General features: G+C 44.9%; 1 long non-coding RNA gene across 1 annotated transcript in view; it reads left to right on the forward strand.

The window, feature by feature from the left end:
- Window positions 1-2,419: 2,419 nt before the first annotated feature.
- Window positions 2,420-13,802, forward strand: part of LOC137369638 (uncharacterized) — a 67,940-nt gene continuing 56,557 nt past the window's right edge. Inside the window, exons 1-2 of the long non-coding RNA XR_010974990.1 lie at window positions 2,420-2,574; window positions 8,097-8,268. This is a non-coding gene — a long non-coding RNA (uncharacterized lncRNA). The remainder of the gene's footprint in view (window positions 2,575-8,096; window positions 8,269-13,802) is intronic.

Raw genomic sequence — 13,802 nt, forward strand, 5'->3', positions numbered from 1 at the left:
AACTGGTGGGTGTTTCTGGCACCAGTATGAAACCCAATCAAAAAATTGTGTGCTAACTGGAAATATGGTGTAATGATTCTCTGATTATTTTTGATTGGTATGCTCATTTTATGCCAATTAATCAGGCATAAAATCAACCCTTATGTTATCCCAGAATGGAACTCAAATGGCATCAAGTTCTAAATAATTTAAAGGGGTTATCCCACCCACAAGTTATCCTGAATGTTAATAAACCAGGCCCTGCGCTAATTCAAAGAAGCTTGTCTCTAAGATAGATTTGGTTTTGACACCAATAAGTTTACCTATGATTTTTATTGATTGCTATTCCAAACATTTAACACCCTTATATCTAAGTAATAGCACACACTGAGATCTGGACCATTTTACCCATTTTGTCTCTGGGCAGTATGCATAATGTAGCTTCTGTCAGCTTGATATCCTTTGCTGGGGTCTCTACACAAGAAGCTCTTTCATTTCTGCTCTGATATCCCTTTTAGTTGTGCATCCCTGAACCATTAAAATTGTCCCAGTGAGTACCTTCCCAATATTGTTTTCCCTTATCAATATTACTACAGATCTTCCCTTTTATTCTTTCCTTCCATTCTATGTTTTCCTGCCTCTAAGCTGACTTAAAATCTGTTACATCTGTAACATTTTTCAGATCTGATGAAAGGTCATCAATCTGAAACATTGGGTGGAATTTTATGCTTTCCCCTGCAGTGGATTTGGCGGCAGGGATAGCATAAAAGTGGATGGATATACAAAGGGATATAGATAGGTTAAGTGAGTAGGCAAAGACCTAGCACATGGAGTATAATGTGGGAAAGTGTGAAATTGTTCACTTTGGCAGGAAGAATCAAAAAGAAGCATATTATCTAAATGGTGAGAGATTGCAGAGCTCTGAGATGCAGAGGGATCTGGGTGTCCTTGTGCATGAATAGCAAAAGGTTAATATGTAGTTACAGCACATAATTAGGAAAGCTAATAGAATGATATCATTTATCGCGAGGGATATTTAATACAAAAGTAGGGACGTTATGCTTCAGCTATATAGGGCATTGGTGAGATCACATCTGGAGTACTGTGTACAGTACTGGTCTCCTTATTTAAGGAAGGATGTAAATGCATTGGAGGCAGTACAGACAAGGTTTACTAGACTAATACCTGGAATGGGCGGGCGATCTTATGAGGAATGATTAGACAGGCTATGCAAGTATCCGCTGGAATTTAGAAGAGTAAGAGGCGACTTGATTGAGACATGTAAGATCCTGAGGGGTCTTGACAGGGTGGATGTGGAAAGGATGTTTCCCCTTGTGGGAGAATCTAGAACTAGGGGTCACTGTTTAAAAATAAGGGGCTGTCCATTTAAGACAGAGATGAGGGGAAATTTTTTCTCTCAGAGGGTCGTGAGTCTTTGGAATTCTCTTCCTGAAAAGGCAGTGGAAGCAGAATCTTTGAATATTTTTAAGGCAGAGGGAGATAGATTCTTGATAAGCAAGGGGGTGAAAGGTAATCGGGGTAGGTGGAAATGTGGAGTAATCAGTTCAGCCATGAACTTATTGAATGGCGGATTAGGCTTCAGGGGTCGAGTGGCCTACTCCTGCTCCTAATTCATATATTCGGGGTGGGTTGCCACTACCATCCCTAAATTTAATCTGGAGCGGGAAGGTCTGTGAATGGCCTTCTCACCCCGCCATCAATTGAGGCCCTTAACTAGGCAATTAACCCTAATTAAGAGTCTCTTCCCGCTGCTGCCGCAATAAGCTGTGTGGCGGGCGGCCCTGTTGTCACATGGGAAGCACTGTATGAAAAACTGTGCAAGCTGCTTCCTGGCTCTGGGGTTGGCTTGTGGGCGGGCAGGGTGGGGGGTGGTGGTCCCTTGTTCAAAGGCACAGTGCCTGAACGAGGGAGACGGCATTGGGAAGGGGGGTGCCCACTGAGGACCATCACCCTGGCCTTGCTGTCTCCTCCCGCCTTCCCACGAGACCCACCCTGCGAAACCCCTGTCGCCCTGATCTACCTGAGGCCTGGCTCCAGCGATGCTCCTTGGCCTCTGGTAGGTGCAGCTACAGCAGCATCCACAGCCTTTGATTGGCCAGCAGCTCTGCAAGGCTGGGACTTCCAGCGACGGGGTCCTAAATCCTATGGAAGGCCTGTCACTGTCCACTTAAGTGCCTGATTGTCACGAAATTCAGCGTGCCTTCCGGAAAAGAGGTGATACAGGGATCTTGGCATCGGTTTCACCCGAAGCCGAGACCCCCACCGCCAACATAAAATTCCCCCCAATAACTCTGTTTCTCTTCCCACAGATGCTGCCTGACCTACTGACCATTTCCAACATTTTATGTTTATATTTCAGCTTTCTGACTTGCTACTTGATCAAGTTCACCTTTGTTTCATTTTGGCATATCCGAAGAAAATGAAATGTATCAATGACAGCCCAGGCTTTTCTTTTGGTGCTCCCAGAAGACCCTTCTATGGAGAGCCTTTCTTTTCCTCCCTGTGATCAGCAAAAACCTCCAAATTGCTCCAGCAACTCACCACAGTGCTTCCACAGACTTTGCCTCAGCACAAGTAAGTCAAAAGCACCTCAGTTGCAACTTGTTGAATGACATTTTAAATAGCCCAGAACAGGGCCCATCTTGCTTATTAGCACTTGTTGTTTCAGGATTTAATAATGAAAACAATGTCTGCTCATTCTTTGACTAATATTGGTATCCTGGCATTGCATCGGCCCGTTCATGTCAATGACATCAAGATTGTGTACTTTCAGCGTCTTTGGGTGCACACAAAGGATGGATCTGCGTGCATCAGTCCACTTCACTAATGCTGTGAGGGCCATGCAAAAAGTGGCACTTGACGTGCATGGAAACATTAGGTAGGCCTTAGTAATGCACCCAGAAGTGGCACTGTGCAACTAAATTTTGCGTCCAGTGTCTTTAATTTAGGCATAACATTTGCAATCATCCAGTCCTCTGATGCCACTCCCCATATCTAAGGAGGATTTGAAGATCATGGCTACAGTGACCATAATTTCCAGACTTACTTCCCTCAGTAACCATCTGGACCATGTGACTTTTATACTTTGAAGACTGCAAACATTTTAAATGCCTTCTCTATTTGTATCCTGTTCAATATTGCTACTACCTCCTCCTTTACTGCTACATTGGCAGAATGTCTTTTCTGGTGAAGATAGATGTAAAGTACTAATTTAGTACCTCAGCTATGCCCTCAGCCTCCACAAGAATATCTCTCTTGTGGTTCCAAATCAGCTCAACGTTTCCTTTGATGTCTCTTACTATTTATATATTTATTAAAGACTTTTGGTTTCCCTTATGGTAGCCACTAATCGATTCTTCCATTCTTGCTTTGACCCTCTTATTCCCTTTTTTAGATCTCCTCTGTGTTCTCACTTTTTATTTCAATTCTACATTAAATTAGATTACATTCAGATACAGACTGCAGACTGGTTCTGATCATTCCAGAAATACTTTCTTTTTCTACAATCTATTCTTGACTTTCTTCATGAAGTATTTTGAGCAGCTCTTTAGGACTAAGGAATGCTTATTCCACAGTTGCAAAACAGAGGAAAATGTGACAGAGAATGTCAGATCCCTTTATATTTCAAAGAACAAGAACAAAGAACAGTACAGCACAGGAACAGGCCATTCGGCCCTCCAAGCCTGCGCCGATCTTGATGCCTGCCGAAATTAACACCTTCTGCATTTCCGGGGCCCATATCCCTCTATTCCCTTCCTGTTCATATATTTGTCAATATGTCTCTTAAACGTCGCTATCGTATCTGCTTCCACCACCTCCCCTGGCAGCAAGTTCCAGGCACTCACCACCCTCTGTGTAAAAAACTTGCCTTTCACATCCCCTCTAAACTTTGCCCCTCTCACCTTAAACCTATGTCCCCTATTAACTGACTCTTCCACCCTGGGAAAAAGCTTCTGATTATCCACTCTTTCCATGCCGCTCATAACTTTGTAAACCTCTATCATGTCGCCCCTCCACCTCCGTCGTTCCAGTGAAAACAATCCGAGTTTTTCCAACCTCTCCTCATAGCTAATGCCCTCCAGACCAGGCAACATCCTGGTAAACCTCCTCTGTACCCTCTCGAAAGCCTCCACGTCCTTCTGGTAGTGTGGCGACCAGAATTGCATGCAATATTCCAAGTGTGGCCTAACTAAGGTTCTGTACAGCTGCAACATGACTTGCCAATTTTTATACTCTATGCCCCGACCGATGAAGGCAAGCATGCCGTATGCCTCCTTGACTACCTTATCCACCTGCGTTGCCACTTTCAGTGACCTGTGGACCTGTACGCCCAGATCTCTCTGCCTGTCAATACTCCTAAGGGTTCTGCCATTTACTGTATACCTCCCACCTGCATTAGATCTTCCAAAATGCATTACCTCACATTTGTCCGGATTAAACTCCATCCGCCATTTCTCCGCCCAAGTCTCCAACCGATCTATATCCTGCTGTATCCTCTGACAATCCTCATCATTATCCGCAACTCCACCAACCTTTGTGTCGTCCGCAAACTTACTAATCAGACCAGCTACATTTTCCTCCAAATCATTTATATATACTACAAACAGCAAAGGTCCCAGCACTGATCCCTGCGGAACACCACTAGTCACATCCCTCCATTCAGAAAAACACCCATCCACTGTTACCCTCTGTCTTCTGTGACTGAGTCAGTTCTGTATCCATCTTGCCAGCTCACCTCTGATCCCGTGTGACTTCACCTTTTGCACCAGTCTGCCATGCGGGACCTTGTCAAAGGCTTTACTAAAGTCCATATAGACAACATCCACCGCCCTTCCCTCATCAATCATCTTCGTCACTTCCTCAAAAAACTCAATCAAATTAGTAAGACACGACCTCCCCTTCACAAAACCATGCTGTCTCTCGCTAATAAGTTTGTTTGTTTCCAAATGGGAGTAAATCCTGTCCCAAAGAATCCTCTCTAATAGTTTCCCTACCACTGACGTAAGGCTCACCGGCCTATAATTTCCTGGATTATCCTTACCACCTTTCTTAAACAAAGGAACAACACTGGCTATTCTCCAGTCCTCTGGGACCTCACCTGTAGCCAATGAGGATGCAAAGATTTCTGTCAAGGCCCCAGCAATTTCTTCCCTTGCCTCCCTCAATATTCTAGGGTAGATCCCATCAGGCCCTGGGGACTTATCTACCTTAATGCTTTGCAAGACACCCAACACCTCCTCCTTTTTGACAATGAGATGACTGAGACTATCTGCACTCCCTTCCCTAGGCTCATCAAGTCCTTCTCCTTGGTGAATACTGATGCAAAGTATTCATTTCGCACCTCACCCATTTCCTCTGGCTCCACGCATAGATTCCCATCTCTGTCATTGAGTGGGCCAACCCTTTCCCTGGTTACCCTCTTGCTCTTTATATATGTATAAAAAGACTTGGGATTTTCCTTAATCCTGTTTGCCAATGACTTTTCATGACCCCTTTTAGCCCTCCTAACTCCTTGCTTAAGTTCCTTCCTACTGTCTTTATATTCCTCAAGTGCCTAGCCTTCCAGCCCTTTTTCTTTTTGACTAGGCTCACAATATCCCGTGTTATGCAAGCTTCCCGAAACTTGCCAAACTTGTCTTTCCTCCTGACAGGAACATGCTGGTCCTGGATTCTAATCAGCTGACTTTTGAAAGACTCCCACATGTCAGATGTTGATTTACCCTCAAACAGCCGCTCCGAATTTAAATTCTTCAGTTCTTGCCTAATATTGTTATAATTAGCCTTCCCCCAATTTAGCACCTTCACCCGAGGACTAGTCTTATCCTTATCCACAAGTACCTTAAAACTTATGGAGTTATGGTCACTGCTCCCGAAATGCTCCCCCACTGAAATTTCGACCACCTGGCCGGGCTCATTCCCCAATACCAGGTCCAGAATGGCCCCATCCCTAGTTGGACTATCTACATACTGTTTCAAGAAGCCCTCCTGGATGCTCCTCACAAATTCTGCGTTAAGTGAGTCCCAGTCAATATTGGGGAAGTTAAAATCACCCATCACTGTTACCTTTTACTGTCACCCTGTTACCTTTACATCTTTCCAAAATCTGCCTACATATCTGCTCCTCTACCTCCCGCTGGCTGTTGGGAGGCCTATAGTAAACCCCCAACATCATGACTGCACCCTTCCTATACCTGAGTTCCACCCATATTGCCTCGCTGCATGACCCCTCTGAGGTGTCCTCCCGCAATACAGCTGTGATATTCTCCTTAACCAGTAATGCAACTCCCCCACCCCTTTTACATCCCCCTCTATCCCGCCTGAAGCTTCTAAAGCCTGGAACATTTAGCTGCCAATCCTGCCCTTGCCTCAACCAAGTCTCTGTCATAGCAACAACATCATATTTCCAAGTACTAATCCAAGCTCTAAGTTCATCTGCCTTACCTGTTATACTTCTCGCATTGAAACAAATGCACTTCAGACCACCTGTCCCGCTGTGCTCAGCAACATCTCCCTGCCTGCTCTTCCTCTTAGTCCTACTGACCTTATTTACTATGTCCTCCTCATTTACTTCACTAGGTGTCCTACTGCTCTGGTTCCCACCCCCCTGCCACACTAGTTTAAACCCTCCCGAGTGACGCTAGCAAACCTTGTAGCCAGGATATTAGTGCCCTTCCAGTTTAGATGCAACCTGTCCTTCTTGCACAGGTCGCATCTGTCCCCGAAGAGAGCCCAATGGTCCAGATATCTGAAACCCTCCCTTCTACACCAGCTGCTCAGCCACGTGTTTAGCTGCACTATCTTCCTATTTCTAGCCTCACTGGCATGTGGCACAGGGAGTAATCCAGAGATTACAACCCTAGAGGTCCTGTTTTTTAACCTAACTCCCTAAACTCCCCCTGCAGGACCTCATCACTCTTCCTGCCTATGTCATTGGTACTGATGTGTACCACAACCTCTGGCTGTTCACCCTCCCCCTTCAGAATGCCCTCTGTCCGTTCAAAGACATCCTTGACCCTGGCACGAGGGAGGCAACATACCTTCCTGGAGTCTCTTTCACGTCCACAGAAGCGCCTATCTGTGCCCCTGACTATAGAGCCCTTTATAACTATTGCTCTTCTGCGCTTTGTCCCTCCCTGCTGAACAACAGTGCCAACCGTGGTGCCACTGCTCTGGCTGCTGCTGTTTTCCCCTGATAGGCCATCCCCCCCAACAGTATCCAAAATGGTATACTTGGTAGAGAGGGGAATAGCCACAGGGGATTCCTGCATTGACTGCCTGCCCCTTCTCGCGGTCACCCATCTATCTGCCTGCACTTTGGGTGTAACCACTTCTCTAAAACTCCGTTCTATGACGCTTTCCGCCACCTGCATGCTCCTAAGTGCATCCAGTTGCCGCTCCAACCGATCCATGCGGTCTGTGAGGAGCTGCAACTGGGTACACTTCCTGCGGATGTAGTCGCCCGGAACGCTGGAAGCGTCACGGACTTCCCACATCTCACAGGTGAAGCACTTCACCCCTCTAACTGACATTTCTAGCACTAATTAGTTAATTAATATAAAATAAATAAATACTTATTAAATCCTTACTAAATTATGATACACTTCACTATGTGGTCCCTAGTGCTAGATTTCTACAATAAATACAAATAATAGTTCCCCTGAAGGGGGAAGAATGCCTATGTCTACAATAGGCTCAAGCTATGGTCTGCCGTGGTAATGAGATGGGAGCAAGTGTACCTGGCTCTTCCATCTAGATTTGCTCCCCCAAGAGGGGGATACCCAGAAAAGGTGGGACTAGGAACCAGAAGGATCGGTTGACTAGACAGCTAGTGTATGATGCAAAAAGATGTCAACAGCATAGGTTCAATCCCTGTACTGGCTTTGGTAGTTCATGGAGGCCTACCTCCTCGCCTTGCCCCATGCTTGAGGAGTGGTGATCCTCAAGCTATACATCACCAACTGTCTCTCGAATGGGGAGGGATGCCTATGGGACTATGGCTATGGGACCAGAGTGAGCAGTACTCTAATCTTCTGATTAGAAGCAGATAGGTAAGAAAGACAACAGCATTCAAGATAAACCCTCTTTTCTGATCACAGACAGCTATCAGTGCTGAAGGACTCTCGGTGGCTGTTTCTGCACAGCAGTTAGAAGGCCTCAATTCTGGAAGGCATTCCCAATGCTGCAGACCTGTTCAGCCTCCAACAAGAGCTGATTTTCCTCTGCTGTTTCAATGCACTAGGCCCTGCCAAGAAGGTGTTCAGGCACAAGGTAAGCAAGAAATTTGGCACCATTATCACGAGATGTCATTTGGAACAGTATAACACACTGTAATAAACTCCATAAATCTTTACACTTAGTGATGTTGATGATGGGTGATAGTGTTAAACAGGTGCTATCGATTCAGTATGAAATATGGGGCGGTATGGAAATCGGGCATCTGACGCCACTTAATCAAGGTCAGCATTTCTTAAAAGGAAGGGGCTTTCTAGCTGCACCTTCACAAGGGCAATTAGAGTTAGGTAATAAATGCTGGCCTTGCTAGCGATGCCCGCATCCCAAGATTGAATAAACAAAATACCAGGGAAGATGTTCTGTTGAAGAAATGGCTGAAGGAGGTAGTGAGTGGGTATCAAGGTTATCTAATGCTGCCTTGGAGATGCTGGTGCAGGCAGAGAAGAGGAGGAGGGGCATCCTCTTCTGCCAAGGAGGCAGGAAACCTTTCAGGCATTTACTCATGTGAAAGTGGGAAGAAATAGCAGAGCATGATAATGCCTGGAGCATAGGTGCCTGGATGTGGCTGCAATATCACAGGAAATGTAATAATCTAACTCGAGTTGTTAAGGTAAGAATACTGCTGCTGTACTGTCTGCTCAAAACTGCACCACTTACCACCTCAGCAATACGTATAGCACTCACCGCACACCCATCCCTGACTTCCTTCACCCTCCTACAATCTGTGCACCATGCTTCACTACTTCTCACTCACACACTCACTACTATTACAAGCCTCATTTACCCACAACTTACATCTTATACAGAGATTATCAGCTATTTCACCATGGCTACCACATTCTTCAATCAACTCCGAGGGAGTATTTTCACAATGGTGCAGAGCATGGAGGAGTCCAGCACCAACTTGTCTCAAAGCTTTGTGCAAAGCATGGAAACCATTCTGCTAAACAGATTGCTGCAAAGATAAATACCAATGCCACAATTAAAACAAGAAACAAATTTATCAAACAAATATTCTCACATCATGTCAATATTGACAAAAAAAAAACATACATCGCCCTTGTGCAAGCCCCTGATGCTTTTCGTATATGCTCATTTCCCTGTCCTTATGCTCCTATGCAATGTTTCCACAATGGCTGCAGCTTGGGAGGTGGAAGGCAGCTAAACTTCCGTTGAGGTAATTCAGGTGACTTGGAGGATGACACCGAGCGGCTGTGAGCCTGAAGGGTCCAGCTGCAGACTGCAGCTTCTCAGCATGAGCTGGAGTAGCCTGCCCTGACTGGCTGTGTTGCACAATCAAAGGCATTGGCAGGGGAGCAGGCACACCATCACCCTGAGACTGCTGGCATGGAAGCTCAAATAGCTGCCATCTTGGCTTCTGGGGTCACTTTTGACTGGGATTTCCAAACATTACAACACCTACACTCTGTTCTTGAATAGAGCTCTAGAAATGCTTTGCCACCCCAGGAGTGTCACCTTGGCTCTGTGGGAGAGGCACCTGCTGTCCTCTCTTAGGATTGATAAAGATATCCGGCTGATGAAAGGGAACATGCAAGGTAATATGTTTACAGTCTACAGCACTTTGCACCCTGGGGAAGCCTGCACCTAGTGCTTTCTCATACTGCTTCACTCTGGAAAGGGGACGTATGTATTCCTTGGTGACCTACCTGATACATTGGTGTAATGCAAGCTGCAAGATGTTGATGATGTTGCTCGAAGCATCCAGAAAGGTGGCCGTGATATAAAAGCTGAGAGCCACAATGACCTTGACAGCCATAGGCAATGCTGTTCATGTCCTGGAGCAAGGCTTGAATTGTGGCATCAGCAGGTGACAGAGTTTAGTGAGAGCCTCCTTGGTGAAGCGAAGGTGCCTGAAATTTTCTGCTGAGTGAGTTCATGTAGGAGAAGAGCTCCCGGATGACCCTCTGTGGGTGTGGCCTCCTGTGCAGTTCCCTTCTCCTCCTCCTCCTTGCTCTTCTGGTAACTTCTTCTGCTCTCTGTCTTCCTTGGTGCTCTCCTCCATCTTCCAGCCCAAAGGCAGCCTTATAATACCACCCATGTCTGCAGCCAAATTATTTCTGAGGCAAAGAACAACAGTGCAAGACCAGGAAAGCCACAAACAAATGAACTTTCCAGAGTGACAAAACACACACAAAAAAATCCAGAAGTCCAACAGCAGCCGAAAATGAGAAACCAGGAACTAACTGCAAGTACTGCATGATCCCATTAAATATCACTGGTGAGGGAACCTTCTTGTCAGTTAGTGACACATTGTGCTGTGTAAATTCAGCACATGGTGAGTGAAGCACTGGGGAGATTGAAAAGGGAAAACAGGTTCTGTAGGAAACGAAGGACTGCGCTTCTGCCATCTGCGCATCTACGTTTACCAATGTGGACAACAACACAGTTCCTTTGGAAAATACACACATGCTAGGTTTGTAAACTCTGGCTGGATGTATTCCTGGAAATTTCATTACCTAACCTTCTCTCTCCAACTGCCCCACTCCCATGCTCAACATGTCCATTCTTAATGGCACAGTGCCTTCCCAGCCAATTGGAAAGTGAACAGACTCCTTATTGCCTGATTGAATGATTCTTCATTGGTTAAACAACCTTTTCTTTCTATGTTAATAACTAAGAAGCAAATGCTGTGAAAAGAATGATTTTTTTTTTAATGCCCCTATGATTTTTCTGCTGGGCTCCTCCCAGCATGATTCTGCAGATTAAAGTTCAATTCCTGGAGACTTGAAGACAATCCTGGAGTGTTGGCAGCTTTAAAGTGCACTTCCTGACCACCATATTGGGAGCTTAGCAGGCCATTTAGTGTCAGAGAAACAGTGCTACATAGTGACAATCTAGGCCTTGATGTGGGAAGGATCAACAGAGAAGATGTGATAAAAATGGAGAAGCTGGGAAAAGTGGTTGGAGTCTTTACAGGAAGTGGGGTGGGATGATATATAAAGCTATGGTCGTCTGAAGGTTTGTTATCGATGCTTGATTCCAGAGATTGATAGATAAAGTACAATAAGAGTCAGAGATAGATCATAGTCTTAACAATGCATTAACAGGATATTTGGTCTTGTCTACCCCACTTTCTCTTTGAGAATGGTGTGTTTCCAGCATTTTCTGTTTTTATTGCAGCATTTGCAGATTTTGTTTTATTTTCTCCAGTTGAACCCATCTTTGCCTTTTTCCTTGTTTGGGCCTCTTCCATGCCCTTTCATTCACTTCGTTATTTGAGCATTCTTTGTTCTTTTAATATCTCCTTTTTGCTTTCTGATAGGATATTCTGTATCATCTAACAGTTCCCTATTTTTTTATTTAAGTAGTTTTCGAGTTGTTCAACCCATTAGTTATTCTCTGTCAGATGAATTTTCACTTCTATTGCCAGGCAGAAAAAGGGCGGGAGCAGATCAGCTGTCCATTTTACACCCCACCTTATTTTTGTTTGCATTGATTTCAGTGGAAACAAAAATTGGACGGGGTGTATAATGTAGAACCAAACTGCTATTGTACTTTGGCTCAGTGAGTAAATACTTTACATGGTGTGGTGCACTACAATTGACCACTATATTACCAGTCCAGTGACTACTGTTGAAATGTGTGTCGATGCAGGATGAGAACAAGATTGGATTTGACAATCTATCTACAGTTATACTTCACAAACAATGAAAATCTCAGCTCAACTGTAAAGAGTAATCACTGACAGAATTTTGAGGGTTACTGCGAAAATTCAGAGATCTATATCTCAGCTACATGAGAGATTTAACTTCTTGTCCAAAAAGACGGCACCTGCAACAGTAAAGCAGCCCCTCAGTACTAAACTGTAGTGTATGCTAGATATTGTACTCAAGTTTCTGGAGTGGGACTTGAGCGCACAACCCTCTGGTTGAGAGGCAAGAGTAGTACCAAAAAACCGCAGCAGACACCAGACAGAAAGTTGAAAATTATCATTGTGATCCAAAAGTGAATTTTACAAATTTGTGCTTCTGGTATGGATCTCTACTTGTTGGCTAAATCTGTAAGATTTACCCTACACTACTTATGGGGTTTATTCAATGGTTGGGCGCTGCCTGTGAGGAGTTACGCTCACAGAGAGCTCAGGTTGGGAAATCATGAGCTGCAGGCCAAGATTGTCCACCTTACACGTTGGGAGGGGATGACTTTGAAATCAGCTCTTATAGCTGTACGTAAGTGTTGTAGTGAAATAAATTGCCAACCAAAAGATTGTTTTATAAAGTAATGATCCAATGTCAAAGTGGATGAGATATTTAAAATCAATCTTTTCTATCTCATTTTTCAAAGAACAAAGAACAAAGATAATTACAGCACAGGAACAGGCCCTTCGGCCCTCCAAGCCTGCGCCGATCCAGATCCTCTCTCTAAACATGTCGCCTATTTTCTAAGCTTCTGTATCTCTTTTCTTCCTGCCCATTCATGTATCTGTCTAGATACATCTTAAAAGACTCCATCGTGCCCGCATCTACCACCTCCGCTGGCAATGCGTTCCAGGTGCCCACCACCCTCTGCGTAAAGAACTTTCCACGCATATCCCCCCTAAACTTTTCCCCTTTCACTTTGAACTCGTGTCCTCTAGTAATTGAAACCCCCACTCTGGGAAAAAGCTTCTTGCTATCCACCCTGTCTATACCTCTCATGATTTTGTACACCTCAATCAGGTCCCCCCTCAACCTCCGTCTTTCTAATGAAAATAATCCTAATCTACTCAACCTCTCTTCATAGCTAGCGCCCTCCATACCAGGCAACATCCTGGTGAACCTCCTCTGCACCCTTTCCAAAGCATCCACATCCTTTTGATAATGTGGCGACCAGAACTGTACGCAGTATTCCAAATGTGGCCGAACCAAAGTCCTATACAACTGTAACATGACCTGCCAACTCTTGCACTCAATGCCCCGTCCGATGAAGGAAAGCATGCTGTATGCCTTCTTGACCACTCTATTTACCTGCGTTGCCACCTTCAGGGAACAGTGGACCTGAACACCCAAATCTCTCTGGACATCAATTTTCCCCAGGACTTTTCCATTTACTGTATAGTTCACTCTTGAATTGGATCTTCCAAAATGCATCACCTCGCATTTGCCCTGATTGAACTCCATCTGCCATTTCTCTGCCCAACTCTCCAATCTATCTATATTCTGCTGTATTCTCTGACAGTCCCCTTCACTATCTGCTACTCCACCAATCTTAGTGTCGTCTGCAAATTTGCTAATCAGTCCACCTATACTTTCCTCCAAATCATTAATGTATATCACAAACAACAGTGGTCCCAGCACGGATCCCTGTGGAACACCACTGGTCACACGTCTCCATTTTGAGAAACTCCCTTCTACTGCTACTCTCTGTCTCCTGTTGCCCAGCCAGTTCTTTATCCATCTAGCTAGTACACCTTGGACCCCAAGCGCCTTCACTTTCTCCATCAGCCTGCCATGGGGAACCTTATCAAACGCCTTACTGAAGTCCATGTATATGACATCGACAGCCCTTCCGTCATCAATCAACTTTGTCACTTCCTCAAAGAATTCTATTAAGTTGGTTAGACATGACCT

Source organism: Heterodontus francisci, chromosome 5, assembly GCF_036365525.1.
Source record: "Heterodontus francisci isolate sHetFra1 chromosome 5, sHetFra1.hap1, whole genome shotgun sequence".
In the NCBI taxonomy this organism is placed as follows: domain Eukaryota; kingdom Metazoa; phylum Chordata; class Chondrichthyes; order Heterodontiformes; family Heterodontidae; genus Heterodontus; species Heterodontus francisci.